The following is a 25,570-nucleotide window of genomic DNA, read 5'->3' as shown; positions in this document are numbered from 1 at the left end:
CCATAAAAGGACCTTCTCCTAGCCTTCAGGGCTGGCCCTGATCCACAAAGCGCAAGGAATGTTCTGCTTCGGCCCACTTGTGAGTTACAAGCAGGGAGAGATTTTGGCTCAAGGAAGATATTATGTTTACACAGCATCTCCAGGCAATTGCACAGAGAGGGTCAATATTTCAGAAGCACCCTCTTGAGCTCCTGTAGCACACCTGCAGCAACCTCATTCATCAGTTCAAAGGGTTGCCTTCTTCAACCACACAATGATTTGTTCCATCAAACTGGTCTAGCCATGCGGGGGTGCAAGTCTGATCAGCAACAGGTTCAGGACAGATAAAACAAAATACTTCTTCACACGATGCATAATTAGCGTTTGGAATTCAGTAGCTCAAGATGTGCCTTAAATGGCTTTTCTTAAAAAAAAGATTTAATGAATTCATGGAAGATAAATCTATGAACTGTGTTTAGCCATGAAAGCAAAATAGAATCTTCATGTTCAGAGTCAGTGTATTGCTGAGCCGGACTGGCCCTATCATTAGGCAAAGTGAGACAGCCTCCTCATGCTGCAGGTGCTATGTAGTGGTGGTAAGGTGTTGGAGGATTGGGGCAGTGCCATATAGCCAGCCCTGCACCCCTATCATCAGTGTTCAAGATTCAAATGCCAGCCCGGTAGTCTTCTGAAGAGGGAAATTGAAGGTGCAGGTGGAGCTACACCTCCTTTGCCCCAGACAGCAAAATGTATTGAATAGGCTTGGAATGAATACCAAATACCGGAGACAAACAACAGTGCATGGCTGTCATCATCATACCCTGCTTGTGATTTTCCAGGGGCTTCTGGAATGGTTAGATGGACCTTGGGCTGTTGAAGATTCATGTGTTCTTACAAGAAGGGCTCAAATCTGATCAGTTTGGAGCAGGGGTAGACAACCTAAGGCCCGGGGCCCAGATGCAGCCCAATTTCCTTCTCGATCCAGCCCGTGGATGGTCCGGGAATCAGCGTGTTTTTACATGAGCAGAATGTATCCTTTTATTTTAAATGTATCTCTGGGTTATTTGTGGGGCATAGGAATTCGTTAATTTTTTTTTTTTTTTCAAAATATAGTCTGGCCCACCACATGGTCTGAGGGACGGTGGACCGGCCCACGGCTGAAAAAGGTTTATGATCCCTGGTTTAGGGAAATAAAATACAGTGCACAGTGAGACAATCTCTTTTGTTGTGCACCATGGAGCACTTACTAAGTTCTGCAGTGTTACTAAGTTCTGCTCTGTATAACCCTATATAAGGGATAATGCTACTTTTAAATAAGGAGCATCCCTTTTTATATGCAAAGGATATCTGTTAACCATACCATCAAATCAATCCTAGAGGTAAATTCCATTGAAATATAAATTGAGACTTGGGCCTGAAAGGGAAGGGGGGGGGGTGAGTAGGAACCCAATTCATCCGGACAGTTTTTTGTAATATAGTTTTTTAAACATACACACACATACACACAATAGCAGCTCATGTGCAAAGTACGTGCACAGACACAAGGAAAGCTTGCCATTTGTCCACAGGGAATGTGGTATATGCATGCAATAAGTGCCATTTAAGGGCTTTGCTTCCCCAGCCTTTTTCTAGCCTTAGATTGAAATCTCCTATTAACAAGGAACTTCAGCCCTGAAGATTCCACAAGGAATAATTAGAATTAAAAGGATTTGATTGTTGTTGTTTTTTAAAGCACTCATTGTACCTTTGCCTGTTTGTTTGCCACTTGTATGTTTTCTGCTTCACTGACTGTAGATTAAGAACACATTTGTTTTGTGTTTTTGCGCATTTAGGGTTCAGCAAGCTCTTGATGGCACTTGTGGTTGGCACACAAATGTCACGTATGCCATGGAAGTGGAAAATAAAACTCTGCTCAGATGTTCATCAAGGGTGGAAAGTCAACACTGTCGAAATGAACTGATGAGATGTGAACAGAGGATGGTGCTAGAGAAGAATCCAAAAGCACAAGGATAAATCCCAAATACCTATCTATCTGCTCACTTCATGGCAAGAAAATAAACTAAAATATTACAGTGAAGCTCCCCAAAGGGATTCTTCCTCCATGGAATGCCTACTATTACACTACAAAACAGAGAACAGTCATAGTTCAATAGCACAGGTCCGTCACTGTATGGCTTCCCCCAATGATATTCCCTCTCATTCGGAAGGGAATTTTAACACTCCGTAATGAAGAACAAGGGACAACAATGGAGACTCACTGAAAATGCACAGATGACATACCAGTCAACTTAACTGTAGTCAAAAGTGCATACAAAATAAACATGTGTTCATTGGTTTGTGATTATTATTTTTTGCCTATCATCTAACAAGTGACATCTACATACACTCCCCACCTCCAATACCATATTGTCCCTAACTGGATACCAATCTCTAGTTTACAGAAGTCAGTCCAGCAGTAATGGACTTTATTATTTATGACTCTGGTAATTACTATTTAAGACCTATGAATCCCAAACGAAGGCAAGAGAGGAGAGACCAAGACCAGGAAGCTTTTAAAGAGACTATCAATGGACCCAAGAGAACTATTGAGGCTGTTTAAGAACTATGAGTGGTAATCAACTAAGTTTTACTCAAAGTAGACCCAGTGGAAGTAATGAGCATAACTTTGTTAGCCCCCCATTACTTTCAATGGGTCTACTCTGAGTAAAATTTTTGTTGAATACTACCCTGTGTGTCTTGAGGAAAGGCAGAAGTGCAGAAGCAGCTTGTGCTAATGGATCCCTGCGGGACATCAGTTTGTCTGAAATAACCCAGTTGTTTTAGATTTTGCAGTATTTGTTTGCAGTATTTTACACCTGTTTTGGGTGCCTTGGCAGCAATGTAGTATATAAATGTAATAAATAGATTATTCCAAGTTATTACTCTGTACCCTATTGCTATTTCCTTCTGCAGTGTACTGGTAGCACACTGAAGATAACTTCATTAGAAAATACTGAATATTTAGCATTCTTACAATAATGGGTCCAGCCTATAGGATAAGTACCATTCCCTGCTTATGATTCCACAATAAATAATACAAGGTAAAATCACTACTGGAATTATGCCTTCAAGATCTTTGGAAGCTAAATTCGCAAAAAGGTTGTCTAAATCTAATGTTTGTTAATGTCATGCACACTCGCCTAAGTACTATGACCCCTGGCACCACACAGCAAGCAAGCTCCCCTGAGGCCTCTACCAGTCCGTCTCCATCCAATAAGGATCATGGAGCCTCTTTATGTGCTTAAGGAGGAGACCACAGGTTGCTAACATGGACATCTCTGTTCTGACCACTTCAATGAAGGAACTGACTGCTGGCCACTGAGGGGAAGGGCACTCACTTTGATCCTGACTGCCCCTTAGCCATCTGCTGTGTTTTTCTGTGTTTCCCTATCTTAGTACAGTAATGGCCCCAGAAATCTTCAAATAAAAGCTCCCCGTAATCTGCACTTCACCAAAGCTCTCCGGTGTCTGCGGCACTTCTGATTGTTGGCCCAGCATGAAAGCCACTGCGCACATGGAATCCATCAGCCTGCAAGCCAGACACAGAGCAGTGTTGATAGCACACCAGGCTCATGTTCCAGGACTGAATTTATGCAGCAGGAGAAGCGATGGAAAGATTGGCACATGCAATCCGAGCTCAAATAATGAAGTAGGTACATTGAGTGGCACCAGATATTTGGGGGAAGGGATTGTGTAGCACAACACAAATATTCTGCCCTGGACAGCAGCGGTTGTTCCACAGCAGAGGTAGGTTGTGAATTTCAGATATTTTAAAGTCAGAATGCTCACAAAGATCATCTGGACTAATGTCTCATCTAGCATGATCCAGTATTTCTTGCTACTGTAGGCAAAATAGCAGTTCTTTTCCAATTATATGCACAACATTTATGTCCTGCTTTATTTAGTGGACACATTTATGCCAGATTATCTTCTGCCTTTGTGGGTGGAGGAGAGTTTCAATGCTCCCAGCTGGAGATGTACTGTGGATTTTTTCACACCATTTGCATGATGTCATCCTCATCAGAATGTCTTTTTATATTTTATCTGGCATAATAAGAGCATCCACAGCCACCACCGATGTGGATGCTTGTTAGTGCATTTTTAATTTTTTGGTGGGTGGCTATGTAGTGATGTAGTGATGCTTTGGTGGGTGGTTCCTATTGCCACAACTCTTGTGTGTGCTTGCTCCTCCCATATGCACATCCTAGCCATTTTGTTCTGGCAGCCCAAATGATAAGAGCATGCCTGCTTCCGTATGCTGATTACCGTATTCTGAAAGCACCTCTGAATTTCAACAACTCTGGAGGAACTTTCCCTCAAGATCTCAACACGTGTGGGAAAATACTTTGGAGAGTGCAGTTGCAGTATGTGCACTGGGATTTTAAAAATAAAATAAAAGAATACAGAGGACTTGCGCAAGACCTGTTTATCAGAATTTTGGTGTCATTAAGTATCCAGTCACTTTCATTTCTGGAAAGTAGAAACTGAGCAGTACAACCCGCTCAAAAGGAATAGAACAAACAGGAAGGGAGGAGAAGTCACATTATATGTAAAGAATATGTACACTTGTGAAAAGATCAGTGACCTGGAACGTGGAAGGCAGATTGAGAACAAATGAGTAAAAATTGTAGGGGAGAGAAACAACAGTGACCTGTTTACTCTCAGAGTCGTTCATGCTTCCTATGGGGATTTTATCTATATGGCCCCAATCTGGTAGAATGCTCTGCCACAAGAGACTAGGGCCCTGCGGGACTTGACATCTTTCTGCAGGGCCTGCAAGATGGAGCTGTTTCGCCAGGCCTTTGGCCAAGGCACAGTCCGACCCCCTCCTTCTGCAATCCTCATAGAACTCTAGCCCAACGGTTGCCATTAATTTGACTCTGAATTGATTTTAGAATGAATTGACTTTAGAATGTATTTCAATTAATTGATTGTGATTTTATGTAAACTGTGTTATTTTTACTGTTGTTAGCCGCTCTGAGCCCGGCTTCGGCTGGGGAGGGCGGGATACAAATTATTATTATTATTAACCTGGAAAGGGGGAGTAGTGACTGAGAGGAGGGGCCAAGAAAGTAGCATGGAAGCTGAGTGTTCAGAAGCTACACACAATCAAACACTCTGACTCTAGGAGCACAACACCACTACCTACCCCACACTCTCCTAGCACCTTATAAAGCCTTGAAGACGTGCTCTCTTGCAGTGGGGGGAGGGGGGTGCAGTGCTGATGGAAAGCAGGCTGCATGTGGCTCCCAGCACATCCCCTGCCAAAGTGCCGGGCAGAGGCAGAGCACCACGGTGCTGAGATATCGTGCTATAACTCATCTGGTTTGGAAGCTCTGCCCATTCTCATCCATCAAGCTTCCCGTAACTCTTACCCTCCTTTGCTCCATGCCATTCCTGGAAAGCCAATCTCAGCTCTGCTCCATTTGTTCTTGACTGCTGATTCCTTCCCTTATATAGATTCTTTTTTTCCCCTTTAGTGCTGGGAGGGGAAGGAAAGAAATGCACGGGAAATAATGTTCCCGAGCGGAGGAGGTCACTGGATGATGCCATCACCTGACTATTTGAAGTTGTTCAGCTGGGAATGCTTTGGGAGTGAACACGCAGCTGGATGAGGGCATGGTAACTGCTGCTTGTTTGTTTGCTGAGAAGTGCTCCGTGTGGAGCCAACAGGCATGTGATTCCAAGCCCTGTGCGCAGCGTTAGTGAAATCTGGCATCCACGTTTTCCAACGGGTATTGGCAGCAGTGGAAAGGAAGGCTGCGAAAACAAGGTCCTGGAAAGCCTGCCTTTGAGTCCAGTGTGTAAAAAGAACACACCCAAGTGAAAATCGCTAGCGTTTGCTTTGGGGTGCCCAACGTCTGGTATGCATGAAGACAGACATGGGTCCCACTGAGATCTCTCTCTTTCCGTCTCATACATACACAAACATGCATGCCCCAAAGATCAAACCTAAGCCACGTTTAGCCCAATATCTTTGTTTTCCACAGCGACTATCAAGATGGTTGAAATTGCTGTATGTTCCATATTACCACAAACTGGCCAGGTGGGCAAGCGACTGAGTTACAATGGCTTGTTGCGTATTCATCTTTCTTATAAACTACAATTTTATGCATTTTGGGGTTTTTGAGGGTGAATAAGGATTGCTAACATATCACTGAGTGCAATGGATATTACGTGTGTATGTTAAGCCTTTTAATCGTATTTATTTCAATGAGACTTGGGAATGTGTTATCTAAATATTCAGTAGCTAAAGCTTGCCGTTTCGGAGGAGACAAAAGTTTTCTCAGCAAGCAAGTGGGTGGATCAGGGGACCAACAAGAGAACATGTTCATGTAAATACAAAAAAAGGTGTTGCTGATTATTACTAGTGTTTCTAGAAATGTGCCTTTGCTTCTGCTTCAGTCAGAACTCAGCGAAAGAATCAGAACAGCCTTGAACAATGGCCAACTGAGTTATACAGGCAGATTCCTTCATGATGGATGAGGACTGGGAGTGTGGGCAGATGAGTGGAAGCTGTTTTATGTGACCATTGCCCATAGTTCCCTCCTCTGCTTCAGGAAGCTCCTCTGGTTTGAACACTGCTGGCAGACATCCCAGCACCTTCGAGTCACAGTGGATTGTCAGGTTTGTTTCTGACACAAATGCAACTCTTCCCTATGGGTTTTCCCCCTACCAAATGTTTTAAATGTTCCTCCTGGAATGTCATGTGACCATAACAGACTAGAAACTTAGACCAATCAGGAGGGGAGTGGGATAAAGTTAGACCAATCGGGAGGGGAGTGGGATAGTGATATTCAGGGGAAATTCCTCTCTACAGGAAATGCTTCAAGTTATGAATGGCTCCGGAAGATAGTGGTATGTTCCCCACAGTCCTTTTGTTTAGACCAGGCTTCCTCAAACTCGGCCCTCCAAATGTTTTTTGGCCTACAACTCCCATGATCCCTAGCTAGCAGAACCAGTGGTTAGGGATGATGGGAATTGTAGTCTCAAAAGATCTGGAGGGCTGAGTTTGAGGAAGCCTGGTTTAGACCTCTCTGACAATTCTGCTGCAGCCAATCCATCAAGCCTCTTTGGCCTTTTCCTACTGCTTCCATGGCGCCTCTTTAACATGCTTCTCTTGTCTCTGCCCCTCTCAGCCACTTTTTCACTTAGCTTTAATCAACAGCTTTATTACAATTTTTAACAGTGTGGATTAGGGATATGGAAAGAAAATTACGGATGGGCCTAACTAGACAAAAAGTGAAACACGTGGCAGCATTGGACATGTTTCTGTGAGTCATTTATTTAAATAGCAGCACTGGGGAGGCAATTGGGGCACTTGTGTGCACCAATGTATTTTTTAAACACTTTCCCCCATGCCACAATCCTGATAACAATCTGCCCCCCCCCAAAAAAAAATACTGCTGTTCTGGGGTGCTTCAAGTGGCAGAACATGGAGAATGTTTGAAGGACTCACAAGAAACAAAACAAGCCAGAATTTCCAAGCACGAGGGAAAGGGGAGGGTTTTTGCTTTCTGCAGATTTTTGATTTTAAAAGAGAGGGGGAAAGGAGTTTCCCACTGGCAAGTGTTATGGAAAACTGCCCCAGATGTTGCTCAGTGGTTGGTCCTTCAACCCAGTGAATTTCCTCAGGCTTCGCTTGCTTTCCCAGAGAAGAAGTTGGAGACATGGCCAGCTCTGCACAGTCTCCTCCCTAGCTGGAAACTCTGGGAAATGCTGAAAAGCCACCACTGGGGAAAGTAAAAAGAAGGGGACAGCAAGGACACTGCCCCCCCCTCCAAGTAAGCAATCTGATGAATTCCTCTGAGTTTAACTAATACAATTTCCCTTCAAATTTCTGTATGCCCAGGTTCTCCATCTCTAGACAGACAATTTTCTGTCTGCCATGTCAGTTCTGCCTGCTTAAAAATTCAGGTTGCTGACTGGGTCAGCTGCAAAACATACTGTCCTGATGAGGGAGGAAAAACATGCAGAAGCTATCTTTGGGATATGTGGATGTTAAGACCTTCCATTGCTACACCTGAACATTCCCTCAAAAATAAATGTTCAGGGAGCATTTTTCCACTGAGAAAAAAATGCCGGTCTTGCTGAGCAACATTACAATCAGGAATGAGTGAACTCTCTATAGCTCTGCCTAATCTCATTGGGATTGCCACCTACAGCTCTAATGCCATCCAACGTCTCCAAGGCACATGCAAGAGCTTCTGTCAGCACAATTATTTCTATACAATGAATGTTCTCCTCAGGCTCTGGGGAGGGTCTCCTTGCAAGCCAGGAGGACTCTCCAGGGTGCTCACAATATACACGCTTTTGGTTACACATGTGGAGTCCTGGAATGCAACCTCTGTGTAAATTAGGAGTTGCCTGTACTATCTGAGCATATTACACCAATTTTTGACCAACTACACTGGCTTCCAATATGTGAGCCTTATGCAGCTCAGGACCCCAGTACCTCACAGCACATCTCCACCTGAAGGAGCCTGCCCCCCAAACACTTGGTTGCTGATATCTTACTGCTACTGTTAGGGAATATTGTTTAGTTGATTAATTTTATGGTGACCATGTTTATTCATCTGGGAGGGGTTTTGATTAACAAACTGAGAATTATTTATACAACTACTTGTAGTTGATTGCTGCTATTATGTTTTTAAATTGTATAGGTCCTTTTTGCATTTGACTTGCATCATTTGTTTGATTGTAAGTCACACTGGTGTTTTGTACAGAGTGATTGATAAGTGACATAAACCATTACCATCTCCTCCTCGCCTCAGACTGTGTATGTAATGCTCCTGCTATGCCCGGGTGCATTTACTCTACAATTACGAACCATCAGTTTTATTTTGGGGCCAGCCAGATAATTTTATGAGGAAGTCAGATTGAATGGCAAAACATATTCCTGGGCATCCAAACCACTGTATGCAGAAGAAAGTGACCTTCAACATAGAAGTTTCCCATTCCTACTTTAGATCACAGTCAACTTTTTAGTTTAAAAAATAACCCTAAACTATAGACTGTCAATTATTTAATGACAGAGTATACTGTAATCTTCGGAAGTGATCCAAGGAACAAAAGTAATGAAACTAAATCCCAAAAGAGAAGAGGCAATCAGATATTGTTACATTTAATGTGGATCTCTCTATACAACAAGCAAATCAAGCATGAGTTCCTCAGGAATGAAGCATCATTTGGGCACTTTCTAAAACCAGCTCTCTTCTTAACAAATTTGAGCTGGACAGTCCAACTGGCCAGAAGATAGTTCAGCTGTTCTTTCCTAACATCCTAAGAGCTGAACTAACAGAACTCCAAGCATGCAGAGCTGCTTAACATAAGGAAGTGATCTGCCACAGAGACCACATCCATCTTCCCTTAGCACCTCTCACTAAATTATCCAAATGCACCCAGTATATATGTGCACCTTCACCATATTTTTGAGCATCCAACTGATTCACACTCAACAAAAGCACACCAGTGAAGCTGGGATAAAAGGTGCAATATTCACTCAACATTAATTAAATTTGGAAAATGTAGGATTTAAAGAGTGAGAATTCCTTTCCGCAGCTGACTTCTGTAGCCAGTTACTAGAACACTTAGCACATCATGTTGAAAATCAGTGATATTTCTCCCTCCGCACTGGGAAGAAGGTTCTAAATATTGTGTTATATTTTTATATTCAATAGGGTATTATTTTGAACCCTGAGGTGCGATAAATACTGTTGAGTCATCAGCTGTATGGATAACCCTAATTTACAAGGGGAAAGCATTGATTGGTGTTGTTTGCAGGTAGCATCATGTGGGCTACTGAAATTAAATGGGAAAGCAAACAGCTGCAAACACGTAGCAAACCCCAATGTAGACAAGCCCTGAAAGTCCTAGCAGCATCTGTTATATATTTGTGTGTGTGAATTGTGGCTGGGCCCTTTATCTTAGAGAAAGGAAATGGCAAGTTAAGGCAACACAGTGCCTTTCAGGAATCCCTAGATGTCAGTAAGTGGAAGATACTTTGCATGAAAGTATCTCCCAGGCAGATGGGAACCGCCTTTACAGCTTTCCTTCCTGAGACACAAAATAAAGCCATTGCGTCTTTTCCCCAGTCTCTGAACATAAAATTACAGCCCCACCCATGCCTTAAGCCAACACATTATTTGAACTTGAAGAAAATGAATAAAATATGCAAGAGAATTGGATTTAATTTATTTATTTTTAAATATCATGTAATATAATCCCTGCAACAACATTCTGCTCCAAGCCCTACTGGGGAAGAGTGGGGTGCAAGTCCCTGCTAGTGAACAACAAATCCATATTCTGAAGTCTCCTCTGATTGTTGATCAACAAGTTATATGTTTTGGAGTGCAAACTCAGATGACTAAGTCAAGGGAGCAGTACCCTGTGCTCGGCTACAGGATGGGTGTGGTGTGGAAGTCAGTCAATCCATAAATATGTTGCCATAACTCATTAATTCACTCCCATCTCTTCCAAAAACATATAGTGGTACCTTGGTTCTCAAATGCCTTGGTAATCAAATGTCTTGGTTCCCAAATGCCGAAAACCTGGAAGTAAGAGTTCCGTTTTTCGGAAGCCAAACATCCAATGCGGCTGTCAGCTATTGTTTCTGGAGCGCCTGCACCAATCAGAAGCTTCACCTTGGTTTTTAAACATTTCAGAAGTCAAACAGACTTCTGGAATGGATTACGTTTGGCGCTTTTGTTTTTGCTATTTATTTTGCGTTTTTGTTTTTGAGGCTTTTTTGGTTAATTTGTTTTTGTGACTGCGTGGAACCCATTTCAGCTACTGATTGATTGATTGATTGATTGATTGATTGATTGACTGATTATGTGACTGCAGAAATGGATAAAATCCTAACAATGACTATCATCAGTGCAAGTAAGAATTTTATTTTATTTTATCATCTACAATACTGTCTTATTTATTTTATAGTACAGTGCATTGATTATTGCTTTCATTTTATGGTCTCGTTAGATAGTAAAATTCATGTTAAATTGCTGTTTTAGGGGTTATTTTTAAAAGTACCAAAGGGAAGCAAACCTTCAAAGCTGGCTTATTCTTTCCTTATAAGTCAAGATACTTTGGTTCAACAAGAATCCAAAAAGGGCACAAATGGAGAATGTTTTTATATGCTATTATGTTACATGCACAGAACTGGAAGCCACATACATTTCGCATGTAGGCCTTTCTACGCATTTTACTGCAGCAGTCTCTAGGAATCCCATTGCTACGGCATCCTTATGATCAGTGGATGAAGGTTTGGATGATCCAGTGCTAGGATTGAGGAAGCCACACATCCAAACAGTGGAAGCTGCTGCAGCTGTCTACAAACGTAGGAATCAGGAAGAATGGGTGGTTTCCCATTGAGATAAAGAAAGAAGATAGAGGAATCAAATTCTGAGCACACTCCAACAGCAAGTGCACAAATACAATATCAGTTGAAATATGCCTTGTTATTAGTTTTGAATGGAGTAAGAGTTTCAGAGTAAGAATGACTGGGAAATGGCAATCTGTAAAACGGAGGAGCAAGTCAAGAACAAGTGGGTTTTGGGTACCCAACCTCAACATTTGTCCCCACCCTGGAAAATGTGAAAATAAGGGACAGTTTCATCCCCACTTTCACTTTACACACACACACACACACACACACACACAGAGAGAGAGGGGGGGGGAGGGGAGGTGAAAACTTGAAATATTCAAATGTTCAACCCACCCTTAGCCCAAACTGAAAGTTCCTGTTGGTTTTCCACAGATATCCCCTTTACACAGATATCCCCAACATTTGTCTGCACAACAGCTGTCCAATGTTCCATTAGCAGGATGCCACAATCTCTCACACTAAATTCCTTTGCAAAAGCCCAATGATCTGCCTCTATCTTATTTATTTTTTTCATACACGATACATTTTCTTACAGCCTCGGATAATCTTCTGTTTATATAACACAAGTACGGGATGTTTCTTTTGCATTAATTTTTTTTTCCATTCACAGACACAAGTTTACTTGGCTGTTTTCCCCACAAAAACAGAGCTTGTACCTTTCACCGCGATCCCAAGTCCTCAAATGCTCAAATGCTTGAATTTGTGGTCCCTGCTCAGATGTACAGGAGAGAAGGAACGGAACACTAAAAGTGGGTCCTCAAGAAAAGAAGGAAAGACGATACATGATACCCTGGGGATCAGGAAAGGAGGCTCATCATCCACAGGAAAACACTTAGGGGTTTCCTTGTATGTCTTTGTTACCTATGAGTCTCAAATCTGCTCTGTTGTCTGGCTCATGGACCTTTTTCATACCCAGCTCAGGGTTAGTAGTCTGAGACATGGATGGTTTGGCTTGAGTCACAGGGTGAGTCAAAGGCTTGGGATCTTCAGAGGCTCCCCAACCCCTGCCAGTTCTTAGAAACACCACATCCCCAGATGATACACTGGATGGAACAATTAAAGCAATATGCTAGGAAGATGAGAACTGCTAGGCTCACAGTTTATCCAGCTCAAAGTTATCAGGAGCTACTGCTGACCAACAAGCTTGGAAGAGTCATCCTTTCTCTTACACACTTAGACCTCTTCACCAAGTATCAGTACTTTCTTATGTCTCATGATGTCATTCCAGGAGTGTAGGGTGGTGGCGGCTGTCAGCTAAACTTCTGTCATAAAGAGCCACACAGCTGCTGCTGCCACGACCACCACAAGCAGCAGCAAAACGATATGTCTAAAGCCATATCAAAATATCCTGCCTGACTTTATTTAGCAGGGTGGGAGGAAACGAAAGATATGAGGAGTAAGAGAACCTTTATGAGGTGGTTGAGGTTCCCAACCCCCTTCCGCTAATCTTTCTCATAGCAGCAAAATACTTTGCGGTATCTCCGCATCCTCCGGCCTGGCCATTCTTTCTGAAATGCCCCTGGGAGAATTCTAGGAAGTGCAGCCAGCTGGGAGGCTTCAGAGATGTCAGAGTGTCTCGCATGAAGATAAGACGATACACATTTTTAAGCAAAAAAATGTTCAAAGAGGGAAAAGCGCCCTTGGCTGCTTTGTAAAGTAAAGGTATGCACCAATCGCCAAAGTCCCCGAACTTGTCAAAATTTAGGATGCCTGACAATCTTTTTTAAATGAATAGTAATATGCCTTTGGTTGATACGGTATATGACAGAACAACAGAAAAATGTTTCTACACATTTTGTAGGGGTGGTTTTCTTTTTCACAAAAGGGGTGGCCCTCCAGACTTTGCTGAACTGCAGCTCCCATCATCCCTGACTGTTGGCCATGTGGAAAGGGGTTGAGAGGAGCTGGAGCCCAACCACATCTGGAAAGCCACAGGTTCTCCATCACTGCTTTAAAAATGGGTGGCAGCAGTGGGAACAAAGCCACTGCCGCCACAGCAAACAGCCTATTGAAACAATTTCGCACATCCTAACCCCCATAAAAAAGGGGTAATTGGTAGCAAAGCATGGTGTTGGAAAGCCAAGTGAGGAACCCCAGCACACTCACACTGACCCGCTGGCCGCTATTGCTTGAATTTCTTTCCCAAAGACTTAGGCCTATTATCATATGTGTCTGTCATCCATAGAAGGGAGACAGGTTTCAAGTGTTATTGTGTACAAGAAAAACAAACCAAAAGGAGCAAACCAAAGATAATAAGGTTTTGTTGACTGTTGTAGAAAGCATCAAAATTTCAAAATTTCATGCAGTTCTTTCAATAGATGAAAAGGAAGCACTTTCAAGATAGGGGGTGGGGGGGTGTATGAAAGTGTCTATTGGAACACAAACCCTCTTTGCAATGAAAACATTTTTTAAAAAACTATTTTTATCCTTGCATTCTCTGTATTGTTGTGAAATGTTTATCCAATTGCATTCTGCCCACTGAAGAGTTCAGAGAACATCTGGAAGCTTGCATGCGGCTCCAACAACCTAAGTTGGTCCAAGCAGAAAGGCAATTTTGTCTGCTTTGTACGTTAAGAACATAAGACCACCTCTGCTGGATTGAACCAAAGTCCAGTGTTTTCACCAAGATGCTGACAGGAAGCCCACAAGCAAAATATGAATGCAGCAGCACTCTCCCATGCTTCAGACCAAGAGATTAAGCACTGTCTACTGAATGCTTTATTAACTTAAAGTTGCCTGAGGACACTCGCCCACACAGAGAGCATCTGCTGAAAACCTGGGTCTGCCCTTGCCAGACATGCTCAGCAGCTTTATTTTGGTGGTAGCCATGCAGTACTCAAACATATTTAGATTCAACTTGACCTGATTGTGACCTCTGGAAGCTGGATTCTTTCCAGGTTAGGTTCCTACGTGCTGGTGGGGAATACGTTTCTGCTGGAGGAAACTGAGTGGGCTCATCTGAACTTAGACGTTCGTGGGGAGACATGGAGGATGATGTTTAATACAATGTCAGCAGCAGTTTGGCTACAGAAAGCTTTGCTTCTTTGGTTACAGTGCTTCTGGTCTTTGCATCTAAACACAAGCTCTTTGCACCTGCGGGAGAGAAGCCATGCTGATCAGAGTTAACACAGCACAATATCTAGGCTGTGTACACACTCCCATTTACTCTGCATACGCAGTGCGCTCCCACTTCTGGTTTGGGAAGCAGTATACGCACAACCTTAGTTGCAATCCATATTTTAATCCATATCTATCCTGTCATTTCTTATGAAACTATGCATTTTGATGCATTTTCTCACCAACCAGAACGACCTAGCTGTATTTTCAGCCAGTAATATTAGTCATAGTCACAAGGTTGAACTATCTGCATGCTCAAATGAGAGATAAAAAATAGTATGTGTAGGCAACTGGAGCACGCAACAGCAGATTGAAATCTCAGGACCATCACAGGACCATGAGACTCCCAAGCTGCAGTACAAGATCATTAGTTTTCTGCGCACTGTGGTAAGTCCACAATCTGGTGCCCAGCAATGACAGAAGAGGGGATGACCTGATTCTTGTGTGTTTTAAAGAAGAGATAAGGAGTAACCACAAAAAATTATTATTAGCCTAGAGACAGAACTTATCAAGAATTTTGGCAGTGGAATGCAAGCCCTAACATTTTATTCTAATTGAGAACAAACGACTTTACCTGAAAACCAACAGAAAAAAGAAGCTATTTTTCATTTCAGCCACAATCACTATTAAGAAAAGGCCAGACATTGCTTCCACATTTGGCCTTTCTCTGGTTTCCATCTTTCATTCAATCACTTTTTTAAAATGAGGAATCCATACAATGCCATTATTAAATCATTACATGCCAATGGGGGGGGGGGTTGCGGCAATTTTTTATTTTTATTTATTTATTTATTTTGCTATAAAATAAAATGACAGCAACAACTATTTGAGCTTTTAAGGGATTGTTGTTGTTTAGTCATTTAGTCGTGTCCGACTCTTCATGACCCCATGGACCAGAGCACGCCAGGCACTTTTAAGGGATACCGTTCATTTAAATTGAAAGCCTCCTGTTTGTGGGTTTAGCTTATTTTATTGCTTCCTTGGTCAGCACCGTTGAAGGATTAATGTTGAATTGCCAGTTATTGAGCCAATTATTGGCCCTCTGTACAGCAGTTATTTCTTTACTCCTTCCTCCATCTTTTCTTCCCATCGCAGAGAACAGTGTTGTTTTGCTACCAAAGAGGCGGGGGTAGGGGAGAGAGAGAAAGAGATTTAAAAGAATGGGTAGTATTCAACAAAGTATCGTTCAGAGTAGTCCCATTGAAATTAATGGACCAGATTTGTTGTGTTCATTAATCTCAATGGGTCTGCTCTGAGTAAATCTTAGTTGAATACCACCCAATGTAAAGAAATGAATAATGTATACAAATCAAGAAGACAGGTGACAAAAGGGGGCAATTCAGCACTAGACCCCATGCCACAATGACCAGGGTAGCAATAAAACAGCTGAACCTGCAAACAGGAATCTTTCAATTGGCATTGGAAAGAACCTTTACTGGCTGGAGCTTACTTGTGAGTAGATATTACAAGAGGATCTTATACATGGAGAGGGGAATGGCTAGTTAAATTAGTATTGAATTAATTAAGCTCTCCATGGAAGCACTGTTTTTAATTGCACTTCCAGCTAATTCTGGAAAGGCGTTGCCTCTGCAGCAACAAAGGGCTCCAGAGGGGAAGCAACCAGAGTTGCAAGGATTGATGGAGCCATGTGGATTTCAAAGAATTCTGACTGAGGTCCCAGGAAGCCTGAGGGTCCTTGGAAGATTATCGGATCAACCATGGTAACTGTGCTTCCCTGAGAAAGGTCACATCCGAACCATACACTTTAATGCACATGACTTCCCACAAAGAGTCTTTGGGGCTGTAGTTTCCCTTTGGCAGAGATACAATTCCCAGGACTCTTAACAAACTACAGTTCCCAAGATTCTTGAGGGGAAGTTGCACGCTTTCAATGTGAACAAAGGCTATTTGCCCACCATTTCTTATCCATGGCGATGTGAGGTTCAAGAGGCCTTAGCCAGCGCCCTACATGAAAGAGATCCTTGATGCAAGGGACCTTTCAGCTACTACAAGAAAGTAAGCTTTACTGAGAGACTCTGAAGTGACGACTTTAATGTGGAGATGAATGCCTTCAGGGAACAAGGAGTATTAGTAAAAGGCTGGATTATGCGTATTCCTCTTGCCTCCATAGGTGCTATGAAGCACAGAACATGCATTCCAAACCAGAATCCTACTCCCTAGGAATCTTCTCATCTACATTTTTTCCCCAAAAAAGGGAATTTTCTAGCTTTTATAATGTTGCAAGAAAGTCTGAAACTATGCAAAGGCTTTGAAATCAAAAGGAGCCATGGAATGGGCTTCTGGTGACAAAGGAGTGGGATGTTCTGTTCTTGGAACAGCTTTCCTGTTCCTCACCTTGGCGTCTAAACCTTGACCCCCAGGGCTTACTATTTCCCACCCCAATCTATTTCCATCCCCTTTCTTTGGTCTTTTATTGCACCCGATTTTGGCCATATATTCCAACAAGAAATACCCAATGAAAAAAGGAAGAACAACCAAGGCAAATTCGTGAGAGGTAGATCAATGCCAGGTAGAAGCAACTGCCAAATCCATTAACTCATCTAGAACTCTCTCTCTCTCTCTCTCTCTCTCTCTCTCACACACACACACACACACACACACCCATGACCTGGACTCTCTTCATGATTTCCATGACCCACCGGTTGCAGGTCAATAATGCAATCAGCTAAGAGTTATAGCTACAGTAATAACATCTGTACTGTCAAAGCCTAATGCTCTGTTAGACTACCAGCATTAGACTACCAGTAATGCATTGTATTGTGGAACTGTAAATCCACTGCATTCCTTATGCCTTATTAAAGAAATACAAGCAAGCCCAATGATGCCGCTGGCATCTGTGATCATACTTGATCATACTTCTATCTGATCTCTCCCACCTTCTTTCCCAAGTATTCAGTTCCTATCTGGCTCTAACTTGTCCTGCTATGGAATCTCAACTCCCTTCTGGTCAGCTGCGGGTTTATTTATTTAAAAGCCGGGATGACTGATAAAATATCAGTAGGGCTTGAAACACTGTAATCTGAACTTAAGAAATACCATTACAAATGGCATCAGGAAGTTGCATATTTATAGCCTGGTGTTTGTTCCAGATCAGATTTGAAGAGATTACAAGGAAAAGCAAAAATGTCTCCATTTTTTCTTCTTCCCTTCTTGCATTTTTATTCTTACTAATCTGCCAGGGCAGCCTCACTTACTAGTCCACCCTCCTGGGATCTAAGGTTAAGCAAAGGGTCTTTCTGGCTCACATCTTTATTACCAGGATGAGAAATTCTGCCTAGCTGACAATTCTGCCCACAATGCAGCAGAACTCTTCATTCAGGTCTGCTTTTCCCTCATCACCACGGCCTGGACTGTGTTGATTCTGATGAGATTATGAAGATCTGTGATTTGTTTTCCCATCCTTTCAAATGTTTACCAAAAAAAATTTAGGAGAAGGGGATTTGGTTCAAGTCCATGGTGCGCGCGCGCACACACACACACACACACACTGTGGCTGCGTACACATTACCATTTACTCTGGCTTTTTTCCTTCAAACCAGCTTCAATCAAAAATGAAAACTTGAGCCACATTCACTGCACATTTAAGCTGAGGTGTCTACATTTTAGACAGCCATTGTGCATACATGGATGACAGCACATGTACAGGTAACAGCTTCATGGACAGGAGTTAGGGGGTTTGCAGGGGCAGAGAAAGCCTTGAGTCCAATCAGGGGGAAAGGTGGGATATAAATATATATATAATACCAATAGCAAACAAGTAATGTGCATTGACTGAACCTCTGGTGTGTACAACAGTGTGCAATTGCAAATTGAAACACAGTGGAAGGTGGCTAATGTGTACATAGCCTGCATTACCAATGGGGAAAAACCCTTCCTCGAAATTACTTGCTCATGTAGGAAAAAATGTAGGAGGGCACTTCCAAACTGTCACTATATATTCAGGTAGGGTTCAAACACATACTGGCAAATTCAGGCTGTGCACTTATAGCTGAAACTCTGACACTTCTCTAAAAGATTGGACACTTTGCAAAGATCGGAAGATGACAGTAAAATGCATTTCTTTGATGCAGCATCACTTGACCTCCCTGTAAACAAATTAGAATGAATATTCAGTAAATAGCTAACTTCGTCTAATCTCCCTGCAAACAAAGCAGGTGGAATGCTCAATAATAAACAGGTGACCTGGAAGCAACCTCACCTGCGTCAGGAGGTGCTGCTACTGTCAGAACCGCCCCTCCTTCTCTAGTCTCTAAAAACAAACCAAGAGCTATAAATCCTGACCAGCAGCTGCCAGGGTTTTTGCCTGTTTGGCGCTTGTGGAATGGGGGCCAGGATAACAAACCTCTTGAATACTTCCTAAAAACCTTCATTGTTGTGCCCTTTTGAGCGAGACACAGGCAAGTGGCAGCTTCCTACTTACTGTTGTTTGCACAAGGAGAGGATTTTCATTTGCAGCTGGGCCTTTCGGTTTGCTGCTGTTGGCTCCCAGGCCTAAAAAGGCAAAGTTTACAAAGCTCCTCTTTGGGACTCATAGAGGGTGACGCTGAAAATTGGCTGGAAACCACCAGCTTCAAAGTCGGCAGAAGATCTCCTGACCCCAAACCTGCTGTTCCGCCCTGACTTTTTGCCTGACTCCACTCCTCCACAGAACCCTGCCCCACATAATCCCATGTTTACGCACATGGCACTCCAAAAGAATCCTGGCAGCTGCAGTTCTCCCCCCCCACACACACACACAATAACTACAATTCCCAGTACCCTGAACTAACTACAGTTCCCAGGATGCTCTGGGGAAGTCGTGTGCTTTAAATGAGCTTCAGATGTTTCATGTGGATTTGCCTTTTCCTTCACATTTAGGAACAAGGGGGTCTGAGCATGACTTGCATGGGAGCACACTTGCCTGCCTTTGCACACATATGCTTATTTATGCAAAATCCAAATGGACTTACTGACATTTATACACATATTTAGGCTTAAAAGCTGACCTAGCCATAAAACCTGGGGCAGTTCACATAAATATTTACATAGGGAGGGCGGGGGTGGGGGAGAGAACAGCTTCTCTCCTACATTCATTTCCTGCCCCTTCAAGTGATTTCCCAGGCAGACACAGTGACATCAACTTTTAACAGCAACTGTAGTTGTTCCCTTCAAGTAAACCTAGCTGCATAAACACTATATTCTTTCACCCAAAGAATTCTGGGCACAATAGTGTATCCCCCGCCAAGTTAAAATTCCCAGCAAGCCTTAACAAAGTACAGTTACTAATATGGATACAGTACATGTGGACAAGTGGTCTAGTAAATATTTTGATACACTCATTACTTTTATAGACTTTTTTGAAAGGCTGCTAAGAACTATGGTATGTACACACTTATATTCCAACAGATCAGAAGCCTGTGTGTTTTCCAGAGGTCAATACAAAGCTAAATCCAAATTGCACCCTTTTCCAGAATTTCAAATCTCAACATATGCTAGCAAAGCAGTTAATGTCCCTCTCACCCAAAAGGTTATTTTTTACCAGTCAGCTAGCTGTGAATACTAACTGGTACACATGATAAGAAAGCAGGTAATGCTCTAAAAAGCAGCTACAAGGTGGGGGTTATGGGAAGCTCTGTACCTGGCCAACTAATTCTAAAATGCACATGTGCACCCCTGAGTTTTTACTTTTTGAAGAAAATGTGTGAGAGAAGACAAAGTCACCTGTAGATTTCTGCCTGCTTAGTATGCTAATCAAATTCCCTTTGCTCCAACTCTCCCAGCTAAACTCATCTAGAGTTTGCTATGTCTGCCTATCTAGATAAATGATTTACCAGCTTTGATTTTTTTCCCTGGCAGCAGCTCCCAGCTGACATCTGAAGATGGTGGGGGGTCTAATCTACAAACACCTGCCTTACCTTATGGGTTTCACTTCCTGGCCTGCATCCTATTTTCCAAGCAGAGGCACTGACCCCCAGTAACCAAGGTCTTGCTCAGGATGAGGGTGGGAAACCCAAATTGACTTCATCCACTTATTCCAGGCCAGCACACAGCCTGAGGGAATCCTACTTATGTCTGCAGCAAAGACAGGTTTTACCTGTCACACACACTCAGAGCCAAATCCCAGACTAGAATTGGCCACAGCAGTGAGGAAAAGGCCAGTGCAAAGTTTGATGCCTTTGACCTGTCATTTACCCTTCCACTACGTTTTATCTGTTACTTTTCAGATGAACAAGAGTCTCCTGTCTCTGGCCTTAGGCTTGAACAAAAATAGCTGCTTCCCAGCTGGCTGTTTTAGCGCATTCATGTTTAGCATTCATGCTACATTGTTTCAACAAATGTTAAGCTAATCTACTGCATTCGCCTTGAGCTGCCTCCACCAGGGTGCTTTTTCCAGACATCTTGAGTTCCCATGTTACGGAGCTGATCTACAAACGCCTCCAGCCATGTGTTGCACACACCTACCTGCCACATTCTCACCCCACTAAATGCATCTGATAAAGAAGTATGTAGCTGCCAATGGAAATTCACATAACAATAAATCAGCTGGCCCTAACATTACTCCAGACATGGCTACCCTCGTGGAATTTTCCAGGGACTGGCACCCTGACCCCCCAGTGAGTGCTTGTCAATAATCCCAAGTATAATGCAAATTAATCACATTGCCTACAGCACACTTCTCTTTCACACAATTGCTTAAGCCTTTCATTTGCTGTCACCGAGCCATAACTTGTTACCCTTGGCTTTCTCTCCTTCCTTTCCTCTGCTTTCTTCTCCACTGAAAGCTTCTTGGGGCAGAGACTTGTCTTTTGTGTTTATGATGCACCAAACCATGTACACTGATAGCACTGCATAAATCAGAAGAATAATATTGTGCTTCCTCCAATTGTCCTTTATATCCTCTAGCACTTTCGTAATGCTGGGAGTCCTTCAGTGAGTGAGCTGTGATTTGCTTTCCAATGTTTGAACCAACAGCTATCAGCACGCTGGACTCCCGACTTTGTTCCTGGAACTCCTTGGTGCTGGCATTCACAAAACATATGTAACAACCAAGCATGTCCATGCTACGATTAAAAAAATAAAATTGCACCAGGAAGTGCTGCTTTTGCAACAAACAGAAATGTTGCCAAGAACCCCATCCAAGAAAGCAGGAGCCTGTAGCCAACTTTCTGATGAAACAGCTCAGTGGCAGTGTACGCCTATGGTCTCCTCCTCCCTTTCTAGCCTGGGACGATTTCTTGGATCTATACAGCCTAATGGAAACCCAGGCAGGGGAGTCATGGTCAATCCACCCAAACGCCGTTCAATGACTCAGCACAGCCTTGCCAAGCAGTCTCAGTAGTGCCAACCAGCATGCCTGTTAGCCATCTGGTTCTCACCCTGGGCGTGCAAAAACAAACAAACAGTGTACTCCCAGACAGGGCCAGGCTAATGGAATGCATGTACACATCCCTGATCATATTAATATATTTGCCCTCCATGGCACCAGGCCTGATGCACATGTTCAAAAGTGTTCACAACACTGTGTCATGCGAGAGGCACCTTGAAGCCCCAATAACCCCCACTTCTGCAACACAGTCTGGACCTAGCATAGTGGAAAATTAAAGAACTCATCTCCTGCCCCAGCAAGTTTGAGTTGGCAGAGGATTCCTTCTTGCTCAGCAGCTCTAGGAACTGATATCCCTGCTCTGTCCCCATCCCAGTTATTTACCACACCTGCCTCAAGAGAGGTATACTTATAGCCTTTTTTATGCTTGTGCAGAAGTCCCAGTATTGACAGGTCAACAAAATTATTCAACAACACACTAGAGAGGCACAATGCAGACAACAGTGTCTGGAGCGGCTAACGGGAAGAATGGGATGACCCAGGGATAGCCAAGTGAAGTGTGTCCAAACAAGCAGAAAATAATAAAAAACACTTCCCAAAGAGTTCACCCAGTACCAAGAAGTCTCAGTGTGTCTTCCACAATGAGAAATGTTACACCGAGACAGCTTTTGTTGAAAACGAAGGTAATGGCTGAAAAATGCAAGGGTCACGCACCACATGGATTGCCCAAACCATGAGAGTTTCCTTGCCAGTGTCAGCTGCCACAAGGAGTGTGATGCTGTTGCACAGCAACATTTCCACAAGTCTCCATGTGGTGAGTACTGGCTATTTGTGTGTATGAAGTACACAACTGGAGAGCTGAAAAGAGCCAGTGTGGTGCACTGACTAGACCAAAGTGTAGGTCTTGATCTGGAGGGACCCATGCTCACCTCCACAACTAGCCATGAACCTCTCTAGGTGATATTGAGCCCATCACCATTTCTTAACCTAACCCTCCCTGAAGGGTTTATGTATGGTAAAATAGGGGAAAGCCCCATGTATTGCCATCCTGAGCTCCTTAGAGAAAGGACAGGAGAAAGCCATCTCTACAGTGGGAGAGAATCCATTTACACTCCCAGCAAGAGAAAAACAGAACCTATGGATACACATAGAGATTAGAGTGTGAAGCAGCAAAAGAGCTGGAAGGCACAAACATTGTATGTTGAAAGGGAAATGCATACATTTAGCAAACAAACAGCTTCCTTGCAGCTATAGATATCTATGTATGATTTCCCAGAGTGCATCTGGGTGGGCAGAGAGGCATTACGGGCTCCGATACTACTTAGTTATTGGCATCTGCTTAGTTACACTTGGCAGTATGTAAGCACAGCGCTGCCTGCAAAACTCACTTCAACCTCAGACCAAAAGTAATTTGCTGTTATTAGATCTCAACTAAGATATTGCAAGAACTAGCAGGCCTGGGAAAGGAGGTCTGTCTCCAGAGGCAAATACCACTGGCCTGTCTCAAACATCTTTAGATGCCAGGCCACCCCCATGTAGAAGACAGCAGCCAGTTGCATGGTTTACACCTGGTGGGAAAAGAACCAAGGGGACCAAAAAGTAAAGAAAGCAGTCTTAGAGTTAATATTTTCCAGCTTTGAGCAGAAACTAGGATGGAATTGATTAGGCTTATGCTCAAGTAAAGAATATAGAAGTAAGATAAGGTAATTGTTTTCTACTATGTGAAAGAGAACAGAGATCACTTGTTTTCTGCAGATGCTGAGGATAGAATAAGGGGGAACCGCTTCTCATTTTAATAAGGTGCAATTCAGGCTTTATGCAACACTCAGAAATGTCTGCAAACATGGATATGTCCCTCACTGAAGCTACTGTTTGATCTTAACACAGGCCTTGGACTTATGCAGAATACATTGTCAATGTCTTGGGGGAGAGGTGGCAAAGAAAGTGAGAAGGATGTCTAAGGCCAAGAGGAGCAGGAGCAAAGAAAGAGACTTAGAACCACAAGGGGGTGGGGGCAAGAAGTTGCAACATTTAGCTCTTTGACTTCAGAGCCTTCATCAGTACAAGCAGTCAGAAGAATTCACTCTTTTTCTTCTACCGTTTTGTAAGGACTAGAAATTATTATCTTCCATTATATGCACCGGAAGTTTTTCTAAAGGAGGAGGTGGAGGAGGACATGGGGAAAGGGCTTATAGTCTCATTAAACCAAATAATGCTTCAGTTTGCTGATTCTGCACTGTTATACAGGTACACATGCCCATGATTAAATTTTAACAGATGCGTTTAAATGAAAGTGAAAACGTTTAAAGTGCAGACCCAACCTGCTCCCTGCTGTTAATGGCTGGGAGGAAGAGGATTGTGTGTAACTGCATCCCCAAATAGCCCCCATCAGTGCAGAAGAATGCCATCATTTGCCATGGGTGAATGGAGGGCTCCACCACAGCAGAGACTCCAGTTTCACCTACACAGGCTGAAAACTGTGATTCTCCCACCAGTAATAGTAATAAAAAATCCCCCATACAAGGTATTTCAGGAGAGGGATGCCAGTGGATTTGGATCTGGTTGATCCACAGTCCTCCAAATCCCCCTAAAAAGCTGATTCTCGGGGTCCTCTGCTTTGCCGCCCTGGATCTGGCATAGTGGGAAATTAAAGAACTCACCCCCTGCCCCAGCAAGTATGAGATGGCAGAGGATTAAAGAGATTCCTTCTTGCTCGGCAGTTCTAGGAACTGATATCCCTGCTCTGTCCCCATCCCAATTATTCACCATCTATCTCAAGAGAGTAGAGTGCCTTCTAATACTTAGGGCCCTTTTTATGCTTGTGGAGAAGTCCCAGTGTTGACATGTCAACAAAGGTATTCAGCAACACACTGGAGAAATACACAATTAAGACAACAGTGGCTACAGCAGCTACTGGGAAGCATGGGATGGTCCAAAGAGATAGCCAAGTGAAGTCAGTCCAAACAAGCAGAAAATAAACACACTTCCCAAAGAGTTCACCCAGCCCCAGGAAGTCTCATTAATGTTACACCCTTCCACAAAACAATGCCCCAAGCACACTGCTTTAATTGCCAAGGCAGATTTATTATAAAGAACTCTAGCCCTTTGTTAAGTGTTTTGCTGAAGCTTTCTCCCCTCAACCCACCCTAGAAATATGGTGAACTCCAAACATGGGTTAAAACCACATAGCTGTCTCACAGCATTCCTCCTATGCAGCAGGAAGACTGGCTTCATGAACACATCTACAATGATTTGGGGGAAAGGTGCTGGTGGCACTGTGGTCTAAACCACTGAGTTTCTTGGGCTTGCTGATTGGAAGGTCGGCAGTTCAAATCTTAGTGATGGGATGAGCTCCCATTGCTCTGTCGCAGCTTCTGCCAACCTAGCAGTTCAAAAGCATACGAGGGCAAGTAGATAAATAGGTACCGCTACAGTGGAACAGTAAACAGCGTTTCTGTGGACTCTGGCAATCGTCACGGTCCTCCGTGTGCCAGTAGTGATTTAATCATGACCCAGAAAGCTGTGGACAAACTCCGGCTCCCTCGGCCTGAAAAGGGAAATGAGCACCATCCCCCATAGTTGCCTTTGACTGGACTTAACCGTCCAGGGTTCCTTTACCTTTACCTTACACAGGTCCTGTCTTTTCAACTATAGCTTCATTTCTCAATTACTATATGTGCACTGGTAAGCTAACGTGCATGGGTTGGGGGGGTTGGTTTTTGCCT

General features: G+C 43.2%; 1 protein-coding gene across 15 annotated transcripts in view; it reads right to left on the bottom strand.

Annotated features, from left to right (window-relative positions):
* The window catches only part of TNS1 (tensin 1), a 318,113-nt gene that overhangs the window by 132,634 nt on the left and 159,909 nt on the right, over positions 1-25,570 (bottom strand). The gene's annotated exons all lie outside the window — the stretch shown is intronic.

The sequence above is a fragment of the Podarcis muralis genome, chromosome 1 (assembly GCF_964188315.1).
Source record: "Podarcis muralis chromosome 1, rPodMur119.hap1.1, whole genome shotgun sequence".
Lineage (NCBI taxonomy): Eukaryota > Metazoa > Chordata > Lepidosauria > Squamata > Lacertidae > Podarcis > Podarcis muralis.
This window is presented reverse-complemented; position numbering and strand designations above follow the sequence as displayed.